The sequence below is a fragment of the Saccopteryx leptura genome, chromosome 8, assembly GCF_036850995.1.
Source record: "Saccopteryx leptura isolate mSacLep1 chromosome 8, mSacLep1_pri_phased_curated, whole genome shotgun sequence".
NCBI lineage: Eukaryota > Metazoa > Chordata > Mammalia > Chiroptera > Emballonuridae > Saccopteryx > Saccopteryx leptura.
Genome location: NC_089510.1, coordinates 87315238 through 87328697, shown reverse-complemented (window position 1 = coordinate 87328697; position 13460 = coordinate 87315238).

The following is a 13460-nucleotide window of genomic DNA, read 5'->3' as shown; positions in this document are numbered from 1 at the left end:
GAGCTCAACTCCCCAGCACAGGTATGTGGAAGAACTAGCAATGGCAGACTTGAGCTGCAGAGTTGACAGTCAATCTGAATTTGGAGCACAAGTAAAACTGCAGCCTAAACCTTGTATTTCAAATCCCTGCCAGTGGCCAGGATAGTTACTTGAAAAAATCGTCTGAGACAGAAGAAATCATGTAAAAAAATAACTTTGCTTTTTTTGGGGGGAAGGGCAGTACTGGGCACCAAAAAGTAAAAGTAATTTTGCATCCTTCATTTTATTTTGTTTTTAACTTTGCAATAATGGTTTGAGTGTATAGTCACACAATTTCTGTCTAGACTACATTGTATTAAAACCTCACTGTTTTGGATTGTAAAGCTTTTGAATTGCTCCTGGCACCAAGCAGGCTGTTCTAGCACAAAAGTTAATTTGCAGTCATGCTGATAATGTTTAAGAACCTATCATTAGATTTCTCTCACTTTTCTAATTTTCTTAAAGTATACTTTTGCTTGGAGAGAAAAATAAATTAGTGGTGGTAATATTACTTTGTAATCTCTGTTGACACATTAGAAAGGCAATGTACAGATAGTGGAACATTTTCAAAACCTTCCAGGAACTGGAGAAGCTAGTTCCTGGAAGATCTGGTCTCAACCTGTAAAACAACTTTTTTATTTTTTTTTTTCCTGCAATACAAATTTACTCAGAATGCCTCACAGCATCTCCAAGAGAGCTGGGTCAGGGAAAACAACCATGTTATGAGTTTGACTGTGTTGCTGCATGTGTTCTGAATGTCTAGAAGTGTACCATGCACAATGGAAGGCCTCCTAGAGTCTAAATAAGGTAAGAGAAGGTTAATGCACAAGATCAGAACATGGCCTCTTTGTTAACAATCGCAACCAAATAAAAAAAAAATAAGACTACCAAGAATAAACTTAATAAGGATGTGAAGGACCTACATATACTGAAAACTACAAAGTATTATTGAAAGAAATTGAAAAAGGCACAGTGAAATGGAAAAACGTTCCATGTTCATAGATAGGAAGAATCAATAAGGTTAAAATGGCCATATTAACAACAGCAACACAAAAATTTAATGCAATCCCCATTAAAATCCCAATGTCATTTTTAAAGAAATAGAACAAAACAAAAAAATCACTAGGTTTGTATGGAATCATAAAAACCCCAAATAGCCAAAGCTATCCTGAGAAAAAAGAATGAAGCTGGGGTAACACACAACCTGACGCTAAATTATACTACAGAGCCATGATAATCAAAACACACTGGTGTTGGCAGAAAAACAGACATATGAACTAATGGAACAGAATCAAGAGCCCAGAAATAAAACCACATATATATGGACAAATCATCTTTGACAAAGAAGCCAAATGCACACAATGGAGAAAAGAAAGCCTCTTCAATAAATGGTGCTGAAAATAGTGGAAAGCCACATGCAAAAGAATGAAACTTGACTACAATTTGTCTCCTTGTCCAAAAATTAATTCAAAATGGATCAAAGATCTAAATATAAGATTTGAAACAATAAAGCACATAGAAGAAAACATAGGAACTAAACTTATGAACCTTGCCAGTAGAGAACATTTTATGAATTTGACCCCAAAGGCAAGGGAAGTAAAGGCAAAAATAAATGAATTAGACTATATCAAACTAAAAAGAAAAAACAAACAAAAAATGACAACAAAAGAACAAGGCAGCCAACCAAATGGGAGATGATATTTACAAACCACAGCTCTTATAAGGGGTTAATATTCAAAATATATAAAGAACTCACAAAACTCAACAAACAAACAATCCAATTAAAAAAAGGGGGAGAGGACCTGAACAGACACTTCTCCCAAGAGGACATACAAATGGCCAACAGATATATGAAAAGATGCTCATCGTCACTAGCTATTAGAGAAATGCAAATCAAAACCACAATGACACTCTGGCCAGATGTCTCGGTAGATAGAGCATTGGCTTGGCATGTGAATGTCCTGGGTTCAAGCTCTGTGCAAGGCACACATGAGAAGCAACTATCTGCTTCTCTTCCTCTTCTTCTCCCTCTTCTCTCTCTTTTCCCCTCTCACAGCCAGTGGCTCAATTGGTTTGAGACTTGGCCCAGGGCATTGAGGATAGTTTGGTTGGTCCAAGTGTCAGCCTCAGGCACTGAGGATAACTTGGTTGATTCAAGCATCAGCCCCAGATGGGGATTGCCAGGTGGATTTCGATCGAGAAATATGCAGGAATCTGTCCCACAATCTCCCCTCCTTTCACTTAAAAAACAAAAAATGAAATAAAAAAATTACAATGAGATACAACCTTGCACCAGTTAGATTGTCTATTATCAACAAGACACATAATGACAAGCATTGGATAGGCTGTAGAGAAAAAGAAACCTTCATTCACAGCTGGTGAGAATGTAAACTGGTACAGCCACTATGGAAGAAAGTATAGTGGTTTCTCTAAAAATTAAGAATAGAACTACCATTTGACACAGTAGTCCTTTTACTGGGTATCAACCCAAAAAACTTGAAAATATTGGCATGCAATGACAAGTATACCACCATGTTAATAGCAGCATTATTCACAGTAGCCAAGACATGGAAACAACAAAATGTCTGTAGATAGAGGATTGGATAAAAATGATGTGGCACATATATACAATGGCAAACTACTTGGCCATAAGAAATGATGACTGTTGCCATTTACAACAACATAGGTGGACCTTGAGAACATTATACTAAGAGACATAAATAAATCAAAAAAAGCTAAGAACTATATGATTTCACACATAGGTGGGATATAAAAATTGGACTCATGAACAATGATAAAAGTGAAATGGTTATCGGGGAGGTGTTTGTGGGAAGGGAAGCAGGGGGAAGGAGAGGCAAATATATGATGATGAAAAACGACATGACTTTGGGTGATGGGCACACAATACAATCAACAGTTCAAATGCTATAGAAATATTTACCTAAAATTTATGACCCCTTCAAAGACCTAAATATAAGACCTGAAACAATAAAGTACATAGAAGAAGACATAGGTACTAAACTCATGGACCTGGGTTTTAAAGAACATTTTATGAACTTGACTCCAATGGCAAGAGAAGTGAAGGCAAAGATAAATGAATGGGACTACATCAGAATAAAAAGTTTTTGCTCAGAAAGAGAAACTGATATCAAAATAAACAGACAGCCAACTAAATGGGAAATGATATTTTCAAACAACAGCTCAGATAAGGGCCTAATTTCCAAAATTTACAAAGAACTCATAAAACTCAACAACAAACAAACAAACAATCCAATAAAAAAATGGGAAGAAGACATGAATAGACACTTCTCCCAGGAAGAGATACAAATGGCCAACAGATATATGAAAAAATGCTCAGCTTCATTAGTTATTAGGGAAATGCAAATCAAAACTACAATGAGATACCACCTCACCCCTGTTAGATTAGCTATGATCAACAAGACAGGTAATAGCAAATGTTGGAGAGGCTGTGGAGAAAAAGGAACCCTCATTCACTGTTGGTGGGACTGTAAGGTAGTACAACCATTATGGAGGAAAGTATGGTGGTTCCTCAAAAAACTGCAAATAGAACTACCTTATGACCCAGCAATCCCTCTACTGGGTATATACCCCAAAACCTCAGAAACATTGATACGTGAAGACACATGTAGCCCCATGTTCATTGCAGCACTGTTCACAGTGGCCAAGACATGGAAACAACCAAAAAGCCCTTCAATAGAAGACTGGATAAAGAAGATGTGGCACATATACACTATGGAATACTACTCAGCCATAAGAAACGATGACATCAGATCATTTACAGCAAAATGGTGGGATCTTGATAACATTATAAGGAGTGAAATAAGTAAATCAGAAAAAAACAAGAACTACATGATTCCATACATTGGTGGAACATAAAAATGAGACTAAGAGACATGGACAAGAGTGTGGTGGTTACCAGGGGTGGGGGGAGGGAGGACAGGGGGAGAGTTAGGGGGAGGGGGAGGACTAGATAGAGGGTGGCGAAGGACAATCTGACTTTGGGCGAGGGGTATGCAACATAATTTAATGACAAAATAACCTAGACATGTTTTCTTTGAATATATGTACCCTGATTTATTAATGTCATCCCATTACCATTAATAAAAATTTATTTAAAAAAAAAAAAAATTTATGACCCTTATTGATCAGTGTTGCCCCATTAAATTTATTTTTATAAATAAAATTTTATAAAAAGAACATGGTCTCTTTGTAAATGAGCCATTTACCCAGGTCTGAGAACAATTTGATTCAAAATTTAGAAACATTGACATAGCACCATGGAATTCACCTTTTGCATTAAGACTTTTAGTTGTTGCTAGTCATTTTTTAAAAATATTTCTTTCTTTTTAAATTTTATTAAATGTATTCAGGTGACCTTCATTAAATAAAATTATATAGATTTTAAGTACACAATTCTATAATACATTATCTGTATACTGCATTGTGTGTTCACCACCTGAAGTCAAGTCTCCCTCTGTCACCATATATTTTACACCCTTACCTTCTTCTACTTCCTCCCTATTCTTCCTTTCACTGTGGTAACCATTATACTGGTGTCTGTGTCTATGAAGTTTTGTTTGTCTATTTGTCTTGTTTGTTTATTTGTTGCTTGGAGTTTTATATCCTATATTTGAATGAAATCATATAGTTCTTCACTTTTTTCATTTGTCTTATTTTATGCTAGTCATTTCTTACATTGATTAATGCTTGTATTTTTATATATGCATTCCATTCTCTCAGAATAGTTCTTCTTTTACTTTGAAGCAAATATCAACTAGGTCTATTTCTAAATAGATATATAAATAGTGAGTTATAAAAACATACATCTATTCATTTATTCCTTATTTGTGTAGTCCTTATAACTTGTGAAAGATTTTGCTAGAGACTGAAGAAGATTTTTTTTCTGTGTGTGATAGAGACAGAGAGGGGGACAGATAGGGACAGACAGACAGTAAGGGAGTGAGATGAGAAGCATCAATTCTTTGTTGCAGTACCTTAGTTGTTGATTGCTTTCTCATATGTGCCTTGACGGTGGGGGGGGGGGGGTGCTACAGCAGACTGAGTGATCCTTTGCTCAAGCCAGCGACCTTGGGCTCAAGCTGGTTAGCTTTGCTCAAACCAGATGAGCCTGCGCTCAAGCTGGCGACCTCAGGATTTTGAGCCTGGGTCATCCGTGTCCCAGTCCAATGCTCTATCTACTGCGCCACTGCCTGGTCAGGCATGAAGAAGATTTTTTAAAGTAGAAGACAATATTTTAAAGTAGGAATGTCAGACTTTAGAGAAAAAATGTTTAGTCCAATCCTGGCTTCTTTACTTAGCAAGGATATGACCTTGAAGAAATCATTATTCTCTCTATATTTTGACTTCATTATTTCTAAAACTGAAATAGGACACTATCTGGCACTACTCTATTCTTTGAGAATGAAGAGAGACAATAGTAAATAGATAAAAATTCGTTGTAAACTGAAAGCTTGGGGCCAACATAGGTATAACAAGAAAAGGATGTTTTTCCTGCTCAAAAAAACTTCCCATTTATTTTTGAAGGGAAGTTATCTTTACATATAACGGTCTTCCTGCTAATTCAAGGAAGTTTTTGTTTTGTTGTTATTGTTGTTTTTAATTTTTAGCTTTTTAAAAATGGGCTGTCATATTTTTTATACATATATTTTATCCATTTCCTTCACACTTATCTTTTGGATAAATTTTCAGAAATTCAATTTATGTATCAAAGGGTAAGCAAATAAAATTTTTGGTATATGGTGTTATTTTGCCATCTAGAAATTTCAATGCCAATTCATATTCTAACAGTATGTGAGGTATCTATTTCCATACTTTTTAGTACTTGACATTAACCATTACACTTTGTCAAAATAATTGGCAAAATTGATACCTTGGTTTTATTTTCATTTGAATTTTTTTATTATTATTGATGTTGGGCATATTTTATTTTAATTAATATCTATTTGTATTTATTCTGAGTTAAATATGTTTTTCCCATTGCTTTAACATAGGTATTATTTTTTTTAATTTACTTCTAAGATTTATTTTATAGTATGGCTCTTAACTTATTGCTATATATGTTACAAATATTTTCTCTACATTATATCAACTTTGTTATTGAACTATAATAATTTTTACATTTGATTTTTAATATATCTGGAATTTATTTCAGTCTAATTTAGGTATCTAACCTACTTTCCACACAAATGGCTTGATTTTCCCAGCATTATTTAGTGAATAATTCACCAGGGTGTACTGATGGCAGTGGTGGCCCCAATTGTTCACTCAGCCCTGCATTCATGCTTTTGGTAGTGCCCACCTTTACTGACTCTTGGCTTGGACATAGATCTTGCTTTGGCCAGCGGAACAGTAGCAGACATGACATAAGCAGAGACTTGTGAAGTTTTTGTGAGTTGAGGCTTACCTATTTGCTACTCTTAGAACTCTGAAGCCATGTAAACAAGCCCAAACTAGCTTGCTTGATGAGAGACATGTGGCCCAGTTTACCCTCTTTGTCCCAGTGAGTCATGAGACAGACATATGTGTGTGATCATTTAAAACCAGTCAGCTCCAGCTGACACACCAGCTGACCCTCCAGCTGACACACCAGCTGACCATTGAGTCAGGAGCAGCCAAGACTGGTCCAGATCCCAAGAACCATCCAGCTTACTTCAGCCTAAATTGCCAAACAACCAAATTCATGAATGAAATAAATTATTCTTATTTTAATCTATTTATTGTATTTTTGGGTGGAGTCTTTCTCCATAAAAGGTTATTGGTGTATTATTATTTTTGTACTTATTTGCATATTACACATTTTGTACACTAAATTCCCATTTACATGTGTCTGTTTCTGAACTCCTTATCCTATTTCTTTGATTTGCTTCTTCCTCTGATAATCTGACACTTTAAAAATTACTGTAGCCTGGCCTGTGGTGGCACAGTGGATAAAGCATCGACCTGGAATGCGGAGGTTGCTGGTTTGAAACCTTGGGCTTGCCCAGTCAAGGCACATATGACAAACAATCAAAGAACAACTAAAGTGAAGCAACTATGAGTTAATACTTCTTGTTCTCCCAGAACTCTCTCCTCTGTAAAGTTAATAAATAAAATATTAAAAAGAAATTACTATAGCTTTTGGGCATGTTTTACTATTTGGTAGGGTAATTTCTCCCCACCACCATGATTATTCTTTCTCATTTAGAAGAAACATGTCAAATTCTTTGAAACGTTTTGTTAAAATTTTCTTTTCTTTTTTTCAGTGAGAGGAGGGGAGGCAGAGAGACAGACTTCTGCATGTGCCCCAACCAGGATCCATCGGCAAGCCCACTAGGGGGCGATACTCTGCCCAGCTAGAGCATTGTTCTGCTGCTCAGCAACAGAGCTCCTCCCAGTGCCCAAGGCAGAGGCTATGGAGCCATCATCAGCCCAGGGCCAACTTGCTTCAATTGAGCCATAGCAATAGGAGGGAAGGGGGGGAGACAGAGAGAGAGAGAGAGAGAGAGAGAAAGAGAGATGGGAGGGGGAGAGTTGGAGAAGCAAATGGGTGCTTCTCTTGTGCCCTGACTGGGAATTGAACCAGGACATCCACACACCAGGCCAATACTCCACTACTGAGCCAACTGGCCAGGGCCAAAATTTTATTTTATTTTTTATTTAATTTATTGTGTTTACATAGATTCTAGTGTCACCCCGAATGCATTCCCCCCTCCCCTGTATTTCCCTCAACATCTCCCTTGCCCCCTTCTCTCCTTCTCTTCAGTTTTATCCCATCCTATCATCCCCTTTCCCTCTGTCCTTTTTTCCTCTGGTCCCTTTGATCCCTCCTCTGTCTCAATTTCATTTCTCAGTTCACATTGATTCTTGAATTCCTCATCAAGAAAGTTTTTGAATCATCACAATGAATAGTATAAAAGTACTTGCTTGCATTGTTCACAATAGCCAAGATATAGCAACAACCAAAATCCTTTGACAGATGATTGAATAAAGAAGATATTATCCATATATACATTGTAATACTACTCGGCTATAAAAAAATGAATTGTTACAGTTTGCAAAATCATGGATGGAGTTTGAGAGTGTCATGCTAAGTGAAATAAGTCAAATGGAAAAGAACAAGAATGTTGATTTCACTCATATGTAGGCTATAAAACAAAAAGTAACAAATAAACAAACAAACAGAACAAGCACATAAATACAAACAACAGAATGATGGTTCCAAAGGGGAAGTGAGCTGAAAGAAAGATGAGTAGAGTAAAGGTGGTCAAATATATGGTGAAGGAAAGAGACTAGATTTGGGTGGTAAGCAACACAATGGATACAGGTGTTGTATTATGAAGTTGTATACCTGAAATACATATACATATACATATATATATAATTATTATTAAATGATGTTACCCCAATAAATTTAATTTGAAAATGAGAAGAGGGAACAAACCAATAAACTATATTATGTAATATATGAAATACATAAACAAAATGTATCTATTTTAATAGGTATTCACAAAAACATTAAGCAGACTAGGATAGTGAACAGAGGCAAAGAGTGGGTATGTTTGCACTAGGTCAAGAAAAAGAAGAAACACATATTTAGGGAGCTCTGTAAATGATGATAAAAAGTACAAATATACAACAAGTATTCATTCTGTTGATGATTTATTCACTGGAAAACATTTATTTAGTGTGAAGAAAACAATTTAGCTGCAAGTCTTTTGAAAAAAGTGGGAGAGCTTTCACTCTTTTCTGATATGCTATAAAAAGTTGTAAAAGCTGGGGCAACCGTGTCATATTGGAGATGGGACAAGTGAACGATGTGTATCTGAAACGAGAGAATATAAAAGAGGCTAAAAGGAAATCTCTGTTCCAAATTCTCTAGCCCTAGCTTGCCAAGTGGGGAAGTGACACTCTGGCCAAAATATAGTGATATATTTTTGGAACAATTCCTGGCTTAGTCCTGGGTTTGGAATAACCATGGAGGAGTATTTTGGATAGTGGAGCTGGTCTACTTTGTGTTGGCACCTCTGATGTTGTTCTGAAGTTAGGTGAACCACTCTGTCTTGTCAGAATGCAGGCAACTCTAGATGTCAGGCAGATGGCCAGGAACACCAAGAAAGGCCTGAAAGAGGGTCAGAGGTGGGGTTGGAAAAAAGGAAAGAGTTCAATCTCATTCGCAGCTGGAGTACATACAAGAAACGCTGGCAGTATATGCCTTGGATCTATAGTCCAACAAAGAGTCTTAATAAACAACAGTGGGTTGTATCCAGTAACTGGGTTGGCCATAAATTTTGAGATAGGTTGAATAAAGTGGCAAGAAGTGAGAGAATTGAGAAAGATAATGGTGTAAAAAAGCATAAAAACAAAAATGCAGGTTCAGAATAAAATCCATCTGGATATCTGTAATGATTTGTTGTCTCAGCTCTGCTTTGGAATATCCTCTTTTTCTTTATCTTCCTCTTTCTCTGCCTTTAATTTCTCTAACAAAACGCTTTGTCTTCTCCCTCAGTCTCTCACATTCTTTTTTCGAGTTTTTAGCAACCAGTTCCATGAACACAATTTTAAGTACAGGATTGCAGGTCAGGATTTTCTGTAAATTATTTTTAGAGAATCACTTTGAATTAAATAAATTGAGTGTTTAAGATTTTATATTACTCATTTTTATCTTCTGGTAATGGTGATCTAGTTTATTCCAGAAGAATCCTTCCACCCAAAATAAGAAAGACTAAATAACCATAAACACATATATAAACACAACAACATCTCCCTATCTCTTCAGATAAATAGATGACAAGATAAGATGTTAAGATAAGATAAGATGATAAGATAGGATTCAGATAAGATAAAATAAGATACTTTTTGTGTTTAGGAATGAGGGATTTATTAACACAGTAGGACGGATAACAAAGATCAAAATTTCCAAAATAAAGAAAATATAGAGAAGTGAAAAGGTGAGTTTAATGTCCTGCAACATTTTCTTGCACCACTTGCTGATTCATAAGAAAAAGCTAAGAAGCTCAAAGATTTTTTTTCTATTCTCTCTCTTTTTTAATTAATTTTAACTTATTGTGTTAACATGGATTCAAGTGTCCCACTCAATATAACACTCTCATCCCCACCCCTGTGTACCCCATTTGTACCCCCTTTACCCCTTACCCTTTAACTCCCTTCCTCCTTCCCTCTGGAATTTGTTGTCCTGTATCTCTGTGTTATGTATATATAATTTCACTAATCCCTTCACCTTCTCTGATCCCATCCCCTTATGCCCCTTCCCTCTGACAACTGTCCCTCTGCTCCCTGTGACCCTGTCTCTGCCTCTATTCTGTTCCCCACTTCACTTTGTTCATTAGATTCCACATATATAAGTGAGATCATATGATATTTGTCTTTCTCTGCTGGGCTTATATCACTTAGCATAATAGTTTCCAGGTCCATCCATGCCATGGCAAAAGGCAAGATTTCCTTCTTTTTCACAGCTGCATAGTATTCCATTGTGTATATATACCACTGCTTTTTAATCCACTCGTCCACTGACGGACACTTGGGCTGTTTCCAGATCTTGGCTATTGTAAACAATGCTGCAATAAACACGGGGTGCATTTCTTCTTTTGAATCAGTGATTTGGTATTCTTAGGATATACATGGTACCTTGACACACAAGCACTTTAAATCACGAGCAATTTGAGAGATGAGCAGTCACTCATGAGATTTTTTGCTTTATGTCACAAGCTGATATTTGAATCACAAGCTTCTGCCACCCTCCACTAGATGTCCTGCGGAACATTCTGAAAGGGAGGAAGAAACAAACTTCCATGGAAAAGTTTCTGTTGAAACGGCCTCTAAATGAAAGCAAGGAAAGTGTGGTGAAAAAGCCAAAAGTCAGTGAAGAAAATGATTGTTGGGCAAATGAATTTGCAAAATTTGTATTTTCTGAGTTTGCTCACATTTATTGTTAAAAATGGCACTGGGAAGCTGTCTGTGAAATTGCTAATAACCTTCCAGCTTGGGAAGGGCAGTTGTTACGCTAATGTCTTCTCCCTTCTGCCAGCATGTTTGCCTGACCTTGAAGGTAAATACACTTCATAAACCATTCATTTCTTTACATATATATATTTGTTATTTATAAAGTACATTTTCTTATTTAAAAGCATACACAACAAAAAATTTGTGTGGTTTTTGGGGGCCAGAATGGATTAATTGCATTCCCATTAATTTAAATGGGGAAATTCTATTTGATAGAAAAGCAAATTGATTCATGAGTTCAGCCATGAAACGAATTAAAGTCCTGTGTCAAGGTAACACTGTATTTCTAAAAGTGGCATAGCTAGGTCAAAAGGTTGTTCCATTTTTAATTTTTTTGAGGAAACGCCATATTGTTTTCCACAGTGGCTGCACCAGTCTGCATTCCCACCAGCAGTGCAGGAGGGTTCCCTTTTCTCCACATCCTCGCCAGCACTTATTGTGTGTTTATTTGTTAATGAGCACCATTCTGACTGGTGTGAGGTGATATCTCATTGTGGTTTTAATTTGCATTTCTTCAATGATTAGTGACATTGAAGATTTTTTCATCTGCCTACTTGCTATCTATATGTCCTCTTTAAATAAGTGCCTATTCATTTCTTTTGCCCATTTTTTAATTCAATTGTTTACCTTCCTGATGTTGAGTTTTACAAGTTCTTTATAAATTTTGGTTATTAACCCCTTATCAGACGTATTGCTGAATATGTTCTCCCATTGTGTGGATTGTCATTTTATTTTCTTAATGGTGTCTTTTGCTGTTCAAAAGCTTTTTATTTTGATGTAGTCCCATTTGTTCATTTTGTCCTTTACATCACTTGCCCATAGAGGTAAAACAGCACAAATATTTCTACGAGAGATATCAAAAAATTTACTGCCTATGTTTTCTTCCAAGATATTTATGGTGTCGTGACTTACATTTAAGTATTTTATACATTTTGAATTTACTTTTGTGAATGGTATAAGTTGGTGATCTAGTTTCATTTTTTTGCATGTACCTGTCCAATTTTCCCAACACCATATGTTAAAGAGACTGTCTTTACTCCATTGTATGCTCTTACCTTCTTTGTCAAATATCAATTGACCATAAAGTTATGGGTTTATTTCTGGGTTCTCTGTTCTGTTCCATTGATCTGTGTGCCTGTTCTTATGCCAGTACCAAGCTGTTGTGTGTGTGTGTGTGTGTGTGTGTGTGTGTGTGTGTGTGTGTGTGTGTGATAGAAACAGAGAGAGATGGAGAGAGGGACAGATGGGGACAGACAGACAGGAAGAGAGTGAAATGAGACGCATCAATTCTTTGTTGTGGCACCTTACTTATTCACTGACTGTTTTCTCACATGTGCCTTGACCGGGGATTGGGGGACTATAGCAGACCGAGTGACCCCTTGCTCATGCCAGAGAACTTGGGCTCAATCTGGTGAGCCTTACTTAAACCAGCTGAGCCCATGCTCAAGGTGGTAACCTTGGGGTTTTGAACCTGGGTCCTCCGTGTCCCAGTTTGACTCTCTATCCACTGCATCACTGCCTGGCCAGGCCCAAGCTGTTTTGATTACAATGGCCTTGTAGTATAGCTTGATATTAAGACATGGGACACCTCCCACTTTATTCTTCCTTTTCAAGATTGCTGAGGGTATTCATGTTTCTACAGATTGCTTTGGGCAATATAGACATTTCAATGATGTTTATTCTTCCAATTCACGAATGCAGTATATGCTTCCACTTGTTTGTATCTTTTTTTGATTTTTTTTTCAATGTCTTAATAATTTTCTGAGCACAAGTCTTTAATCTCCTTGGTTAAATTTACTCCTAGGTACCTTACTCTTTTTTGTTGTAATAGTGAAGGGAATTGCCCTGGCCGGTTGGCTCAGCGGTAGAGCGTCGGCCTGGCATGAGGGGGACCCGGGTTCGATTCCCGGCCAGGGCACACAGGAGAAGCGTCCATTTGCTTCTCCACCCCCACCCCCTCCTTCCTCTCTGTCTCTCTCTTCCCCTCCCGCAGCCAAGGTTCCATTGGAGCAAAGATGGCCCAGGCTCTGGGATGGCTCCTTGGCCTCTGCCCCAGGTGCTAGAGTGGCTCTGGTCGCGGCAGAGTGATGCCCCGGAGGGGCAGAGCATCGCCCCCTGGTGGGCAGAGCGTAGCCCCTGGTGGGCGTGCCGGGTGGATCTCGATCGGGCGCATGCGGGAGTCTGTCTGACTGTCTCTCCCCGTTTCCAGCTTCAGAAAAATACAAAAAAAAAAAAAAATAGTGAAGGGAATTGTTTTCTTAATTTCTTTTTCAGAAAGTTTATTGTTGGTGTATAAAAATGTCCCTGATTTCTGAATATTAATTTTTTATCTTGCCACCTTGTCAAATTCACTTATCAAGTCTAGTAGTGTTTTGATTAAGACTTTAGGGTATTTTTATGTA